Raw genomic sequence first — 15,499 nt, 5'->3', positions numbered from 1 at the left:
CAGTCAGTCAGTCAACAGCGTTCTCTGGTGGTTTTACGCGAGAACAGCAGGCACGAATGGCACTCACAAGAGAAATTTGAGATCTGAAAAAGCGTACACAGTGGATTCATGATAACAAAAACTGGAATAAAGCCGTAGCTCCTTGGACGTATTTGGCATTCTCCAGAAATGTATACAGGGGTGCGTTTTTTTAGAATGAGCCTGGGTTGATTTATTATTGTGTGATAAATTGAGTATTATTGAGAAAGTGTCTGGTGCATATGGGGAGGAATGAGTGTACTGTATTTCTTAACGTTGATTGTCCAGCACATTCACCAGTATGAAGCACACTCAGAATCGCACAATGTTTTCCCAGAAACATGAATTGTTTTATATTCATTTTTGTAATTACAAATAAAATTAGCGAATGTTAGAAAATAATTGCTGATCTTTAAGTTCCTCATTTAAATACTATATTTTGGTTGTTACACTGTCAAAAAAAATAAGTTTCCATATTTCGTGTTTTTACGTTTATTTCCGGTGGTGAATTGTATTATGGGATGTTGATCTCTGCTCTGTCAACTTTTGATGTTGAAAATTCAATTCTACAATTTAACACAGTGACTTCTATTGAAATTTTTCTGTAATATAATGCATAATAAATAATAAATAGAGAAATGAGTCTTGTAAAATGCACTCACAGCTTATTACAAGGTTTTTTACAAGGTTAAAAGTTGTCGGATAAACGGGAAAAAAAAAAAAACATGAATCGCAAAATCCGAAAACTGCTAACTTATGGATAAATTTTACAGTGTAGCCTATACGTCTCATTTGCAACCCATTCCTCTGATTTATTTGCCACTGCAGAAGAAATCTAGAGAGTATAATGTGTTTTTTGAATCCTGCAGGCCGGATGCGAGCAGTCTGAGAAAAGCTCTTGAGGAGATAAGAACAGATCAAAGTGACAAGGAGCCGACAGAACCCAAGCAAAATGGCAGTTCGTGAGAATGTCCACCGAGCCCTTGAGTGCTCTCCCATCTGCCGAGATGGAAAAAGGAGAAGAACGTCATCAAAAAGTCAGGTATGTTTCAGTCAACGTAAATTCGCCGACTGAAACATGTGTACACTGGCATACAAATGTCAAAGTGTCTAGAGAGATATGAAGCAGCAAATAAAATGACAACGGTTTCTGGTAATACAGAGCTGACACGTGTCACATTTGATCAGGCTTCAGAGACGATTCCTTCTTGTTACTGGTCGGGAAAGTGAACATGTCTGTGTTGCTGCTGGACAAACACAAGGCTATTATTTGGTATTAATAACCTCACTTTAATCCTAACATGATTAACTATCTTCAGTGCTAATGAAACACTTTGACTGAATGTGGTTCTACTATTTTCCGTCTTATTTTTACAGGAATAATCTGTAAATAATTAATAACATTCAATGTAAAATTGAGCTCGGTTTAAAGAAAAAGATGTTATACCAAAATACAAACAATAATTTGTGGTAACATTTTAGTTTAGGTCTCATTTCACAGTTTTATTAAGCCATTAACTGACACTACTAGCTTCATAAACTACTAACTAGCTGTTTATTAATAGTTAGTAAGTTAGAAGTTAGGTTTAGGTTATGGGTAGGATTCGGGTTGTAGAATAAGATCATAATTTATAACTAATAATAAACAGTTAATCTCTTAATAATAGGCTGGTAATAATCCAGTAGAATTAATAGCATGATTTGTGATCAAAACTGAAGTGGTATCCTGGATAATTATGTAAAAAAAAAACATTTAATAAATAACATTTATTTTGGTAACACATTACTGTGAGTTTGTATTAGTTAATGTTCATGTATTTACTAACATGGACGAACAATAAACACATTACAGTATTCATTTATGTTTTGTTAACATTAGTTAATGCAAATGAAGTCATTCATTCTTAGTTCATATTAACAGTGTATCATCGAATGTAATGTTTTAATGATACATTAGTAAATGCTGGACTATAGTTAACATTTTGTACAATTCATGTTAATATCTTAACTACACTGTACAAAACATAGTTGTTTTTTGTTTATTTATGCTTTTGAATTGCATAATATTTAACGCAGGCTCATTCTGAAAACGTACCTTTATATGTATTTCTGGAGAGCGCCAAATAAGTCCCAGGAGGGACTTTTTCAGATCTCAAAATTTCTCTCGCGAGTGCCATTCGTGCCTACTGTTCTCACATAAATCCACCAAAGGCCACTGTCGACTGACTGTATGATTGACTGACTGACCAATCAACTGACCCACTCTTCTCCTTCCCTATTCCTCAACTGACAAATTTGAATAGCAATTCAGAAAAAAAAGCCCTTGTCTGATTTTTACCAAGTTTTACCACATTCTCACCTTGTTATTTACTTGTTTATTTTATTTTGGAGATGCGCATAAAAAATTGGTTGATGGAAACAGCAAGATACTTAATCCAAGCTCATTCTAAAAACGTAGCCCCGCGGACATTTCTGGAGACTGCGATTTATGTGGCCGGAGGTCAGTACAGCTGCATTTCAGTTTTTCAAGCGAACGCTACGGGGTGGTGTAAAGCCGCTCCTCTTCGCGCTCGCCGGCTGACAGCTCACTTCCGTGTGGAGGGCTTTCTCGCCACAACCAGTTTTTCCGGTTAGCTCGCAGTGTACGTCGGCGGACCGGAGAGCCGGAGAGGAGCCGACCTCAACGACCAGGTTCGAGTCTGGGGAAGAGCGGTTCCAGAAATCATGTAAGACAAAAACAGAATCCAAAAAATAAAGCGAACGAGTTCATAACAGAGCGAGAATATGGTGAAATCCGAAAACGTGGTAAAAGTCAGACGAGGGCTTTTCTTTTTTGGGACGGCTTTTGTAAATTGTTGCTTGGATTTAGGGAGGGAAGCGAGTGGGCGGGCGGGTCAACCAGTAAAACCTGTTGGGTTTAGGGAAGGAGGAGGGTGGGTCGGCCGATTGGCCCGTCGCTCAGTCCATCATTCAGTCAGTTGGTCAGACGGTTGCTCGACAGCGGCCTCCGAGACAAGAAAAAGAGCACACAGCAGCCTCTCGTGGATTTGAGAAAACAAAATCTGCATGAATACATACCTCCCATGATGTATTTCACTCCAGAAATGTCGGCGGGGCTACGTTTCCAGAATTCAATTCAATTCAATTCAGCTTTATTTGTATAGCGCTTTTACAATGTAGATTGTGTCAAAGCAGCTTCACATAAATGGTCATTGTAACTGGAACAGTGTAGTTCAGATTTTTAGTGTTTAAGTTCAGTTCAGTTTAGCTCAGTTCAGTGTGATTTGAAATCCTTACTGAGAGTTCAAACACTGAAGAGCAAATTCATCGATGCGTAGCTCTGCCAATCCTGAACCATGCGAGCCAGTGGCGACAGCGGAGAGGGAAAAAAAACTTCACTTGACGGAAGTGAAGAAAAAAAACCTTGAGAGAACCAGACTCAGTTGGGCACGACCATTTTAATTTCTCTGCTGGCCAAAAGTCTTGTGCAGAGCTTCAGTCGCCGTGGTGGAATGAATGAGCCTGAGCTGAAGATGCGTATACATTTTGAAAATGCGCTTAAAAAACATATGCGCATACCTGAGTAAGGTAAACTTTTTATTTGATAGGAAAAAATGCAAATAAACTACGATACAAAGCCTTTTACCGAACAAATTCCAGTATGGGCATGTTATTTTGTCATACTGTAAGAGATCATGTGACGATAAAATGTGTGTGGATGGACAAACTAGCAGGCTGACCACATTGTAAAACATCTGAAATGTTGCTTTGATCATTCTAAAACACTTTAATTATTTAAATATTAGTGTTAATATATTAGTAATTACCTCTAGAATAATCTAGAGCGTCTGTGCTCCGCGTCTTCAAACACCACCACACGTTCATTGCATGTCGGCATTGTCTGAGATGTGGGTCATTTATTAAATAAAGAAAAGATTTACGCAGCAATCCCGTTTTTACTGCTGATATTTGGCACCAGTTAATCAGGAAGTGACAATTTTGTTCCCTTTGACTCGTTGGATAGAAATGCTGCTTTATTTACACGTCATTTATGCGATATTCCAGAGTTTCATTCGTATTTTTGGATGAAAACATAGCTACTGTTGAATAATTACCTGCTAAATAATAGTTTTGAAGGTAGTAGTTGTGTTTAGGTATTCGGCAGGGGTGCAAAATAAGATCAAAATTTATAAATACTAATAAACAGTTGATTTCTTAAAAATTAATCTGGTGATAATACAGTGTAAATTGTAATTACTTCAACTAAAGTGTTACCAAATCTATATATTTCATGTATTATTCTTCAAATATTAACCAGGATCAACGTTTACACACACACACATACACACACACACACACACACACACACACTTGATATTTACTTTCTCCTCAATAACTACAGGAAGTGTGAGTCTGATTTATTACCGTGAAGAACAGGTGAGATTTGCTTCAGGAAGCAATTAGTTAAATAACCCAAGGGTTGGCGGTGTCTATCGCTGATCAGTTGAACAGGCGGCATTATTAGAGGTGATTAATGCGTTTATTAATGTAGAGTCCCTATTGATAAAGATAGTAGCCGGCAATGATGTCAGACTCGAAGTGTTTACTCCAGGGGGGAAAGGGATAGAATTTCAAGTGCTTGTTTTGTCCGTACAAACACAGAGTGGGTTTTATATTATATTTAGAGAACATTATATCTGTAGTTTTAATGATCCTAAGTAGATCCACTGCCCCGTACATGTTGTGTGTTTACTTTACAATAAGGTTCCATTAGTTCATGTATCTACTATCAAAATTAACGATACATTGTACAGCATTCATTAATCATGGCTTAACATTTAGTATGCCTTATGTTTGCACGGTTGCTGGTTAGCGTTGTCACCTCACAGCAAGAAGGTTGCTGGTTCAAGTCCCAACTTGGCCAGTTGGCATTTCTGTGTGGAGTTTGCATGTTCTCCCCGTGTTGGTGTGGGTTTCCTCCGGGTGCTCCGGTTTCCCTCACAGTCCAAACACATGCGCTATAGGTGAATTGAATAAACTAAATTGCCCGTAGTGTATGGATGTGTGTGTGGATGAGTGTGTATGGGTGTTTCACAGTAGTAGGTTGCGGCTGGAAGGGCATCCGCTGTGTAAAGCATATGCCGGAATAGTTAGCAGTTCATTCCCTATGGCAAACTTTGAAATATAGACTAAGCCAAAGGAAAATGATTGAATGAAGTTGACATTGTTTGAGATGTTTTTGTTATGACAACTTGACATTACTAATCACAACATGTCAGTGTCATGCAAGTTTACATGCAAATGTTACACTGTAGTTTACAGGTCACACACTGTGGTTAAAGTGTTTTGAGGTGGTTACATGATATTCTGCAAGAATTTAGTCTTCATGGATAATCTGCACCTATTATAATAATCAGTGTAAAAAAAAAGAATAAAATTTGTTGATGTGTTACAACCTCAAGTTCTCATGTCATCTGAAAACTGAAGCAAACTGTCAAAAAACAAACCGAAAATGTTCCAAATTAGAGTTTTTACAGTCTTTACGTAATTTAATCTCTTTGTGTTCCTTAATCAGTTAAACTCTGCTGTCATTTTGGGATTTCCGCCTGGATTTTGCCTACCCAAATTAAAAAGCTTCCCAAATCCACATGCAGTGGTGTAAATGCAAAAATTTGTTATCAATTTAAAGAAAAGCCTTTGAATTTTGGTCCTATACAAGCCACAGGGCTCGATCATTGTTTTCATATTTCACTATTCTTTTTGATTGATTGATTGATTGATTGATTGATTGATTGATTGATTGATAATTCACTGTGTTTGGACCACGTCAGACATATAAAAGGATCACTTATGCACATCACCTCAAAAAAAGAGGAGAATAGTCCTGAAGCGCACAGCATAAGGTGAGAGATGACAGCTGTCTGTGCTATCTGGGGCTGCTTAGTGATCATAAATTTATTGTTTTCACTTCTTCGTCATGGAAACATGTGATTTATTTGGCAACTGTTTGATATGTGAATATAATTCAGTAAAAAGAAAGCTAGAACCGTATGAGCACCGGCAAGAGCTTTCATTTGAGCTATAACTTGTACATGTGTCATATGAAAAATTTGAAAATGAACTGATGTAAAATACCTAGCTCGGGTATCCAAAATACTGTATTTAAGTGTAAATACTTTTTTACAGTATTATAAAAACTGAAGTGATGCATATGTGCATAAAATATAGATTCTACACTTTCAAACAAATCCACTTACGGGGGTCTGGTGCGATGCTAGCCCTTTAAATCTTAAAGTGAAAGTTGATGACGTCACGGTACCGGGTCCGCGGAGTTTTACTGACAGTGTTTCCCAACACTGTTCCTGAAGGCACACCAACAGTACACATTTTCAACCTCTAACTAATCAAGCACACATTAATCAACTCATCGGAACATTAGAAGAGACTCCAAAACCTGAAGTGAATGGGTCAGATAAGGGAGACATCCAAAATATGTATTGTTGGTGTGCCTCCAAGAATAGGGTTTGAAAACACTGCTTTAAGGTACTTTAGAAAAAAATAACACTTAATTGTCTCGTTCTAATTATTTTCTTAACACAAATGTGAATAAAATGTGATTCAACACAACCGTTGGGTTAAAAAAATAAGTCATTTAAAAATACTCAAATTTTGGCTTTAAAAAAATTACAAGACATGCGATTTTAATTAATCTCGTCTCGATCTGACGACTCTTCGGTCATTTTAATCTATCGGATAACGTGTCACAGCATCAGCACACTGCTTCAGTCTTTCACTTTCACACTTGTATTTAGTGATTTTAGAGAAAACCTCAGATACTGTTGGTTGTGCACCTTTTTTACTGACCAACCTACCACGGAAAAAGTTATTAACAGGTGGTAATTTGTGTGAAACTTATCTTTATTTATTTATGATTTGTTTATGGGTAAAACAAAGGCAATGCGGGTCAGGTAGTTAAAAAGGCAGGCTACAAATAATTAATTCGTATGAATTATATAATTATTATAAATAATGAATTCACCTCCGCCTATGACAACAATGCCATCGTCCATCGCGATGTTTGACCTAAGACATCGTACGATGCCAAATTGGTCGACATTGCCCAACCCTAAACACTAATTAATTGGATATATTTACTTGTGAATGCTGGTTTGTGTTAGTTACATGTATGTTTTTATGGACAGAATTTCTAGGCGCAGCCTTGGGCTGGAGGGGGTCTGGTTCGGGCACCACAGGATCTCATCTCTGCTATTCACAGACAATGTCGCTGGTTCGATCCTCAGCTCAGTTGGCATTTCTGTGTGGAGTTTGCATGTTCTCCCTGCATCCGCGTGGGTTTCTTCTGGGTGCTCCGGTTTCCCTCACAGTCTAAAGACATGCGGTACAGGTGAATTGGGTAGGCCAAATTGTCCCTAGTGTATGTGTGTGTGTGTAAATGTGTGTGTGGATGTTTCCCAGAGATGGGTTGCGGCTGGAAGGGCATCCGCTGCGTAAAAACGTGCTGGATAAGTTGGCGGTTCATTCCACTGTGGCGACCCCTGATTAATAAAGGGACAAAGCCAACAAGAAAATGAATGAATGAATAATTAGTAATGCTTTCATTTCACTATACATTTTACTTGATAATTATTAAGACATTAGCTGTTTATTTGTACTTATAAAGTACATAATCTGCATGATTTTACTCTACATCCCTAGTTCTACCCAATATCTAAAACTACAATCTTAAAAATTATAAATAAGCTGGTAATTAAGAGTTTATTGAGCTAAAACCTATAGTTATTGGTTTGTTGATAGCAAAATTAAATATAAATATAAACAGTGACCTTAATTTTTGATGAAGACTCCAAAAAAAAAAAATCTAACTTCACCAAAACTGATTTAACAGATTTGCAAAAACATTGTCATTTAGTAGGGACAAATCAAGGCAATACTGTTTAAATCTGTCCGTTTTCCGCAGTTTTTGGTTTTGTTCTCTCCAGCATCACCTGCTCAGGTTGAGGTGGAGATGAAGTTCTGTTCGGGTCACTGATTATAAATCCTTCTGACTGGCTCTGGCTGTTCTCAGAAGCCAGGAATAGGAACAGTCTTTGCTTGTGATGCAGAAAGCTTGATTGCATCATAACATTTTCTCTACTCTGTCCATAGGAATTAAATCACTGCAGGAAAAAAAAAAGGCAAGAGCGCAGTGTGTTCCTACACACTCCTGAGCAGAGATGGAATCCTGCCTGACAGAACATGAAGACACAAAGGGTATTCAAAGGAGTCTCAGACATACCTGCCTGGTCTCACGAGAAAACCTAAGTATTTTACGTTTTGCCATTTTAGTGGCTAATTCGTATGAATTTGTACAAGTTGAGTTGTACGAAATTGTACGATTTTAAAAAGGAGGCGTGGCACCTAACCCCACCCCTAAACCCAACCGTCATTGGGGGATGAGCAAATCGTACTAAATTGTACGAATTAGATTGTACGAATTCATACGAATTAGCCACTAAATCAAAAAGTTACAAATTCCTGTGAGATTGTGTTGGACATTAGAAGAAAGAATGATGTGGTCACACTTTATTCTAATGTACAAATCATGCTATTAACGAACCTTCTATTAAGACTTTTAGCTCAATAAACTACTAATTAGCTGCTTATTAATAGTTAGTAAAGTATTTACTATACTACACCGTAAAAAGTGAAAATTTAAACAAATTACTTTGACTTGTTACAATTAAATGAATTAGGTTTGACAAACAACTTATGACAGTCATCAGTAATAAATTAAGTTAGTTATTTTAGGTGTAACAAGTTTTAGTAATTTATTTATGGCAAGTGGCGACGCAGTGGCGCAGTAGTTAGTGCTGTCCCCTCGACAGTGCTAGTCACTGAGCCACCGTGCTGCCCTATGGAGGGAAAGGTGAAAAGGTAGGGGTGGAAGGGGGGATTCTTCAAATCGAAGATGACTCTAGTGAGAAAACCCTGCCTCTTTATAGTGGTTAGGAATGGCCTGATTGGTGGATCAAGCATGCTAATGCAGAACCAGCCGTGTTCAATCATAATCACGTGCTCCTCTCGAAATTAGTTTATGAATAAACTTCACAAAATAATGTTCTAGGGCTAGTTTTTAACCACAGATGGCGCTCTAAGCTACTGTAGAACAGCAGATTATGCTCTATGCTGGTTTGTGACAACAGAAGGCGCTCTAGGATAGAGTTTAACAGCATAAAATGGTTTTCTAGGGCTAGTTTTTTTTAACACAGATGGTGCTCTAGGCTAGTGTTGAACAGCAGATTATGCTCTAAGCTAGTGTTTAACAGCAGACAGCGCTCTAGGCTAGTTTGAAACATCAAACGGTGCTATAATCTAGTGTTTAACAGCAGCAGATAGCGTTCTAGGCTAGTGGTTAACAGGAGCAGATGACGTTCTAGGATAGTTTTTAACAGCAGACAGCGCTCTGGGCTAGTGTTTAACAGCAAATTATGCTCTAGGCTAGTGTTTAACAGCAAACGGCACTCTAGGCTAGTTTGTAACAGCAGACAGTGCTATAAGCTAGTGTTTAACAGCAGCAGATGCCATTTTAGGCTAGTGTTAACAAGCAGAAAGTGATCTGCTTAGCAGCAGATACTGCTCTAGGCTTGTATTTAACAGCCGATAGCACTCTAGGCTAGTGTTTAACAGCAGAAAATGGTGTTCTATGGCTACTGTTTAACAACAGATGGCACTCTAGGCTAATTTTTAACAGCAGATGGTGCTCCAAGCTACTATTTTACAGCAGTCAGTGCTTTAGGATAGTTTTAAACATCAAATAGCACTCTAGGCTAGTGTTTAATCGCAGATGGTGCTCTAGGCTAGAGTTTAACAGCAGCAGATGGCGTTCTAGGCTAGTTTTTAAAAGCAGATAGCGTTCTAGGTTATTGTATAACAGTGCTCTATGCTAGATTTTAAGAGCAAACGACACTTCAGGGTAGTCTTTAATACCAGACGGTGCACTAGAGTATAGTTTAACAGCAGACAGTGCTCTAGACCAGGGGTTCTCAACCAATTTTTACTTCGAGGCTGACCTCCTCCTTCTGCGAAAATGTTTTTTGAAGGCCCACCTGTCTGACATTTTCTCTTTGACTGTCTGAGAAAACGTTTATTTTTACCTCTAATTTATTAAAATGATTTTGCTTTCTACTATTATTCTCTATTTTTTTCTACAGCATTTAAAAAAGAAACCTCAATAAAAATGAAGCCTCAATAAATGAACCTACAGGACAACAGGCGATGGCAAAAAAACAGCCGCTGCTTTGAATTGGACTGACTACTATTCATCTATTGATCAACAATTCATATTCATTAAAAATAAACAAAGAAATGTAAAATATAATAAAAACAGGGTTCGAGTGCGTTGAAGGACGCTTCTAGAAAGCAGGTAAGACAAAATCAATGGCAAAAAATAAAATAAACAAGTAAATAACAGGGTAAAAATGTGGTAAAATCTAAAACCGTGGTGAAAATCAGGCGAGGGCTTTTCTTTTTTTGGGTTGCTTTTGAAAACTGTCATTGGGTTTAGGGAAGTGGGTGGGCGGGTCAATTGGTGCTTTTGAAAGCACTATTGGTTGGGTTTAGGGAAGTGAGTGGGCGGGTCAATCGATGCTTTTAAAAACACTATTGGTAGGGTTTAGGGAAGGAGGAGGGTGGGTCAGTCGATTGGTCAGTCAGTCAGTCGACAGCGTCCTCTCATTTATGCTAGAACAGCAGGCACGAATGGCATGAAGTGTACACAGCAGCCTCTGGTGTATTCACGACAATAAAAACTGCAAAACGTACCCCCTGGGACATATTTTCAGTCTCCAAAAATGTACAAAACATAGAGGTACATTTTAAAAATGAGCCTGGGTGGACATTTTCTGTTCTTTTACAGACTTATTTCTTTATTTATTATACATTATATTATCTTAAACTACTAAAATGTCAATAAAAAGGCACTTCAAAACTTCAAAAGTCGACAAAGTAGAGATCAAGCTTCCATAATGCTATTCACAACCATAAAGAAATAGAAAACAGTTGTGAATCCAAAAAACTACCCTGAATTTTTTAATTGATATTTCCTTACAGTGCAACATGAGATGGACAATTTTCATTTTGGAGGTAAGTTTATCCTTTAAGATAACAAACACATCACCACTTTTTACCTTTTACTAATATAAAGACCAAACTATCTTTTTCCGAGTTGAGACACCTAATGTAATAGCTTTCTCCTATTCTCCTTCTCCCAGAGAGAAAAGTCTCCAGAATCCACAGAGTCCACAATTTGGAGACAAACGGGTCTGGCGATTCAGTCATTCATGACATTCTGCTTGCTGTAATGAGTCATGCTTGTCTTACTCACCCGCAGTCTCATTTCTGAACACTACAGAGGCATGCTAGACCTCACTTATGACACTGGAGCCGTGGAGATAAAAGAGGATGTGAAGTTCTGTAATAAGTAGATGGAACCACTATCGATTGAATTCTATCTGATTTTTGTGCAGCACTTAGAAAAAAAGCAATTTAATGCCACTCGAAACTTCTCCTGCAAAAGAAATAAAGAAATAAAAGTAAATCAGAAACAATCTCCACCTTTGGAGACCAAATATTAAAACTAACTCTTTACCGCTCAGTCTCCTTTTTAAATGAATAACTCTAAGTCGATTTGAAATGAATCCATTTTTTTAAATGTAAGGGATAAAATACATCCAGAAGGTTGTTATCACAGAATAAAGCCTGTTGTATAAAGATCAAAGAGCTTTATTTTCTAAAAACAATTGCCTGATGTACAAAAACGAAAATGGCTGAATGGAGCATACACTAACCTGCCTATTATTCAATCACAAGATGGCGCCGAACAGTCAAAAACAGCATCAGAGACAAGCATATGAATAGTTTACGAATGAGCCAGTGTTGTTAGTTTAACTGGTTGTTATCTGGGAATAACATAGCTTGGAATGTTGCGACTGACCAATCAGAATCAGGTATTCCAGACAGCCGTGTAATGAATAATGGATAAAAGACAACCAGGCAGTTGTTATTGCAGATTATTACACATATAATAATCTTATATGTGCATATACAATTTAATGGACCCGAAACTGAGAAAGAAATAAAGAAACAAAAGTAAATCAGAACCAATCTCCACCTATGACAATTTTGAAAGACCAAATATTAAAACTAACTCTTTACCCCTCAGTCTTCTTTTTAAATGAATAACTCTAAGTCGATTTGAAATGAATCCATTTTTTTTAAATGTAAGGGATAAAGTGCATCCAGGAGGTTGTTATTGCATAATAAAGCCTGTTGTATAAAAACAGAAGAGCTTTATTATCTGAAAAAAAATTGCCTTGATGTATTTTTTCACGTTTATTACAGCTACTATTTGTCACAAAACTTACAAATTAGAAACAAAACATTGTTCTAAGACATATCAGTCAATTAATAATTTAATTAAACACAAAAAGCTGACAGAAACGTAAACTGCTGATTGGAATGGGGGGGGGGGGGTGCAAGCGATCTGCAGAATGGATGGCAACATCAACAGCCTGAGGTATCAAGACATTTGTGCTGCCCATTACAGTACAAATCAAAGGAGAGGGCAAATTCTTCAGCAGGATAGCGCTCCTTCTCATACTTCTGCCTCCACATCAAAGTTCCTGAAAGCAAAGAAGGTCAAGGTGCTTCAGGATTGGCCAGCCCAGTCACCAGAAATGAACATTATTGAGCATGTTTGGGATAAGATGAAGGAGGAGGCACTGAAGATGAATCCAAAGAATCTTAATGATCTCCGGGAGTACTGCAAGAACGCTTTCTTTGCCATTCCAGATGACTTTATTAATCAGTGATTTGAGTAATTGCAGAGATGTATGGATGCAGTCCTCCAAGCTCATGGTGGAGTCAGACACAATATTAATTCTGTTTCCACTGCAGCATGACTTTATATTCTATACTGCACATTAATTCTGTTAACTGGCAATACTTTTTTCTAAGCAAAGTCAGACTTTACTGTCCTAATTAAATAATTAAAAATAAAGGCATGATCATATTTTATTTTGCTAAAGTAATCTAGTGGCATTTGCCTTTCATATAAGCCACTTCTGACACCAGATGATCAACTAAAAGTCAAGTTAGTATTTGTTGATCCTAAAACTTGGATAGGCGACAAGACTTTTATCAGGTAGTCTGTCTGTCCATCCGTCCATCCATCAGTCTCATTAAACTGAAAAACTGTTCTCACAACTCAATGCATGCAAATCCTTCTGTCTGAGAGACTGAATATTATTCAAAAGGATATGCCCACACATCCCTACACAGACTTGGCGTCTTTAATGGCTTGTGGCTTTAGCTTCCAAATTTGGTTCACGTCTTTCAGGAACAACACTTGGGAATGTCGCGTTTGATCATTTTAACAAACACATTCCCTTTTATTAACTGTAAACCAGACTTAGTATTGATCCATGTCATCCCCCCATTGCGTCATTAGCACAGGCCTGGAATAAAACCGTTCCACTTCATTTCACGATCTGCCCATATCTCTTTAACAAGCAGGGCCTGCAAAAGATATATTCTGTTCAAATTCATCTGTAGAATGAATACAGGGTGGAAAACATATATTTAATATGATTTTATCTAAAATGGCAATTATTATAAACTGTCCAAGGATTATCTTATACACTGGGTCAATCGCTGTGATTTATTTTTAACTAAACACGCCAACTGAGCCGAGATTCGAACCAGCGACCCAGCAACCTTTTCACCGGTTCTAGTTCCTTAACAGGCCAGTGGTCGTTTCTGTGTGTAGTTTGCATGTTCTTCCCGTGCTTGCGTGGGTTTTCCCCGGGTTCTCCGGTTTCCTCCCACATTCCAAAAACATGTACAACAAGTTAATCGTTAAATCTAAATTTCAATACAGGTAATCTAATAATGCAGCATATCTTTTAATAGCCTTCAATCTTTATCTTTAGCTATTATAAAAAGGGGAGTTGTCGAGATCTACCTGAGCTCGAGGCTCCCCTCTCTACCTCCAAACGGGAGGGAGCCCAGGGCTCAAGAACCTTCGAGCTCAGGGCTCTCTCCCGGGACAGCATGCCAAACTTGCTTATAATCAATCATCAGCTAAGTGTGAACTCTTGAACTGCTGTTAAACTCTAGCCTAGATTGCCGTGTGCAGTTAAAAACTAGCCTAGAGCACCAGTGTGCAGGACCGTGCAGAGACTTTCCAAAGAGGGGGGAGGTAATGCAATCGCGAACTGACAAAAAAAAGGCGGAGGGGGGGTGAACTGAAGAGCAGGGGGACTGTGGGAATTAAACGTGATCGTTTTTAAACATTTCATTATAGTGTTGTTAAACACTAATGCCCAGAAAATGTATAACTGAACAGCACTGACCTAGCATTATTCAATCAAGACAATAATGAACGTTTATTGACTTTTATTATTTTATGAGTGCTGATTATTTGCTGATTGCATATTTATGAAAGCTGATTATTTAGTTTCACAAGTAAAACTTTGCAAGTCCATCCAGAGGGGTTAATGAATTCATAATAACCTCCACTTTTCTGAGTTACTGGGTTGAATAAAAATGTGGCAGCGCTGACGAGTCAATTAAATTGGCCATGCCGGCTCTCCAGAAGAAGACAGGAGTGTGTGTCAGCTTTGATGAGCTGGATTAAGAGAAAAGGTCCGGGATTAGTGCCTGGGGCAAAAGCTCGAACAGAAAACTAACACATCATCTTTTTCCTACCCTTATTTTGCATCTATTTCTGCTTAATGTTTATTAGAAGAACATTGCTGGGATATGCACCATCATGCACCGTGGACATCTGCTGCACTTTGACCTCATTTATCCCACAACGCACTTCACCTCTGAGATTTAATCAACCTATTTTGTTAACCTGCTTTTCTGAATGCGTTTAGAGTTATGCTGCGTCCAATCCGCACACTATCCATCCTAAATAGTATTTGAAAATAAAATTAGTATGTCCCAAACCATAGTTAAAAAGAGTATGCCAGAGTTCCCGGATGGTTTGCTATTTCCGGTAAAGAATTTAAGTGTAGAAGCATCCATACTCTAACCGCCGATACTGCCCACAATACATTGCACATTGGACATGAATTCGATTAGAACTACAAACGCATGTGAAAAGTGTAAATAAACTACAAACTAAGTGGGGTGCTGTACAAACTAAGACTGTTAGTCAATATCTAGCCCACTGGAAAATATTTAAATCGCATTATCTGTGTTATATTTCATCTGCAACAACAATAGTGAACTTATATAAAGACGTGTTTGGACGAGGAGATTTCTCTGCATGAAAGACTCATGAATGGGAGATAATCCTGCTGCTGCTGCTCCAATAAGGTAGGGAATTAAATACAGCAGAAATGTGGACGGTGTGTGGACGATTGACAGGGGGCATAACTAAGCAACACAACGATCTGTTAAAGAGGAAGTAGTA

At 38.0% G+C, this 15,499-nt stretch overlaps 1 long non-coding RNA gene across 2 annotated transcripts in view; it reads left to right on the top strand.

The window, feature by feature from the left end:
- The window catches only part of LOC137487832 (uncharacterized), a 46,962-nt gene extending 39,078 nt beyond the window's left edge, over positions 1-7,884 (top strand). Inside the window, exons 3-4 of one of the 2 annotated variants that reach the window (XR_015510876.1) lie at positions 888-1,060; positions 7,221-7,884. This is a non-coding gene — a long non-coding RNA (uncharacterized LOC137487832). Of the gene's footprint in view, positions 1-887; positions 1,176-7,220 lie in introns of those variants that run through there. The other variant, XR_015510877.1, reaches the window with a different exon arrangement.
- The last annotated feature ends 7,615 nt before the right edge of the window (positions 7,885-15,499 follow it).

Source organism: Danio rerio, chromosome 16 (genome assembly GCF_052040795.2).
Source record: "Danio rerio strain M-AB ecotype USA chromosome 16, GRCz13ab, whole genome shotgun sequence".
Lineage (NCBI taxonomy): Eukaryota > Metazoa > Chordata > Actinopteri > Cypriniformes > Danionidae > Danio > Danio rerio.
This window is presented reverse-complemented; position numbering and strand designations above follow the sequence as displayed.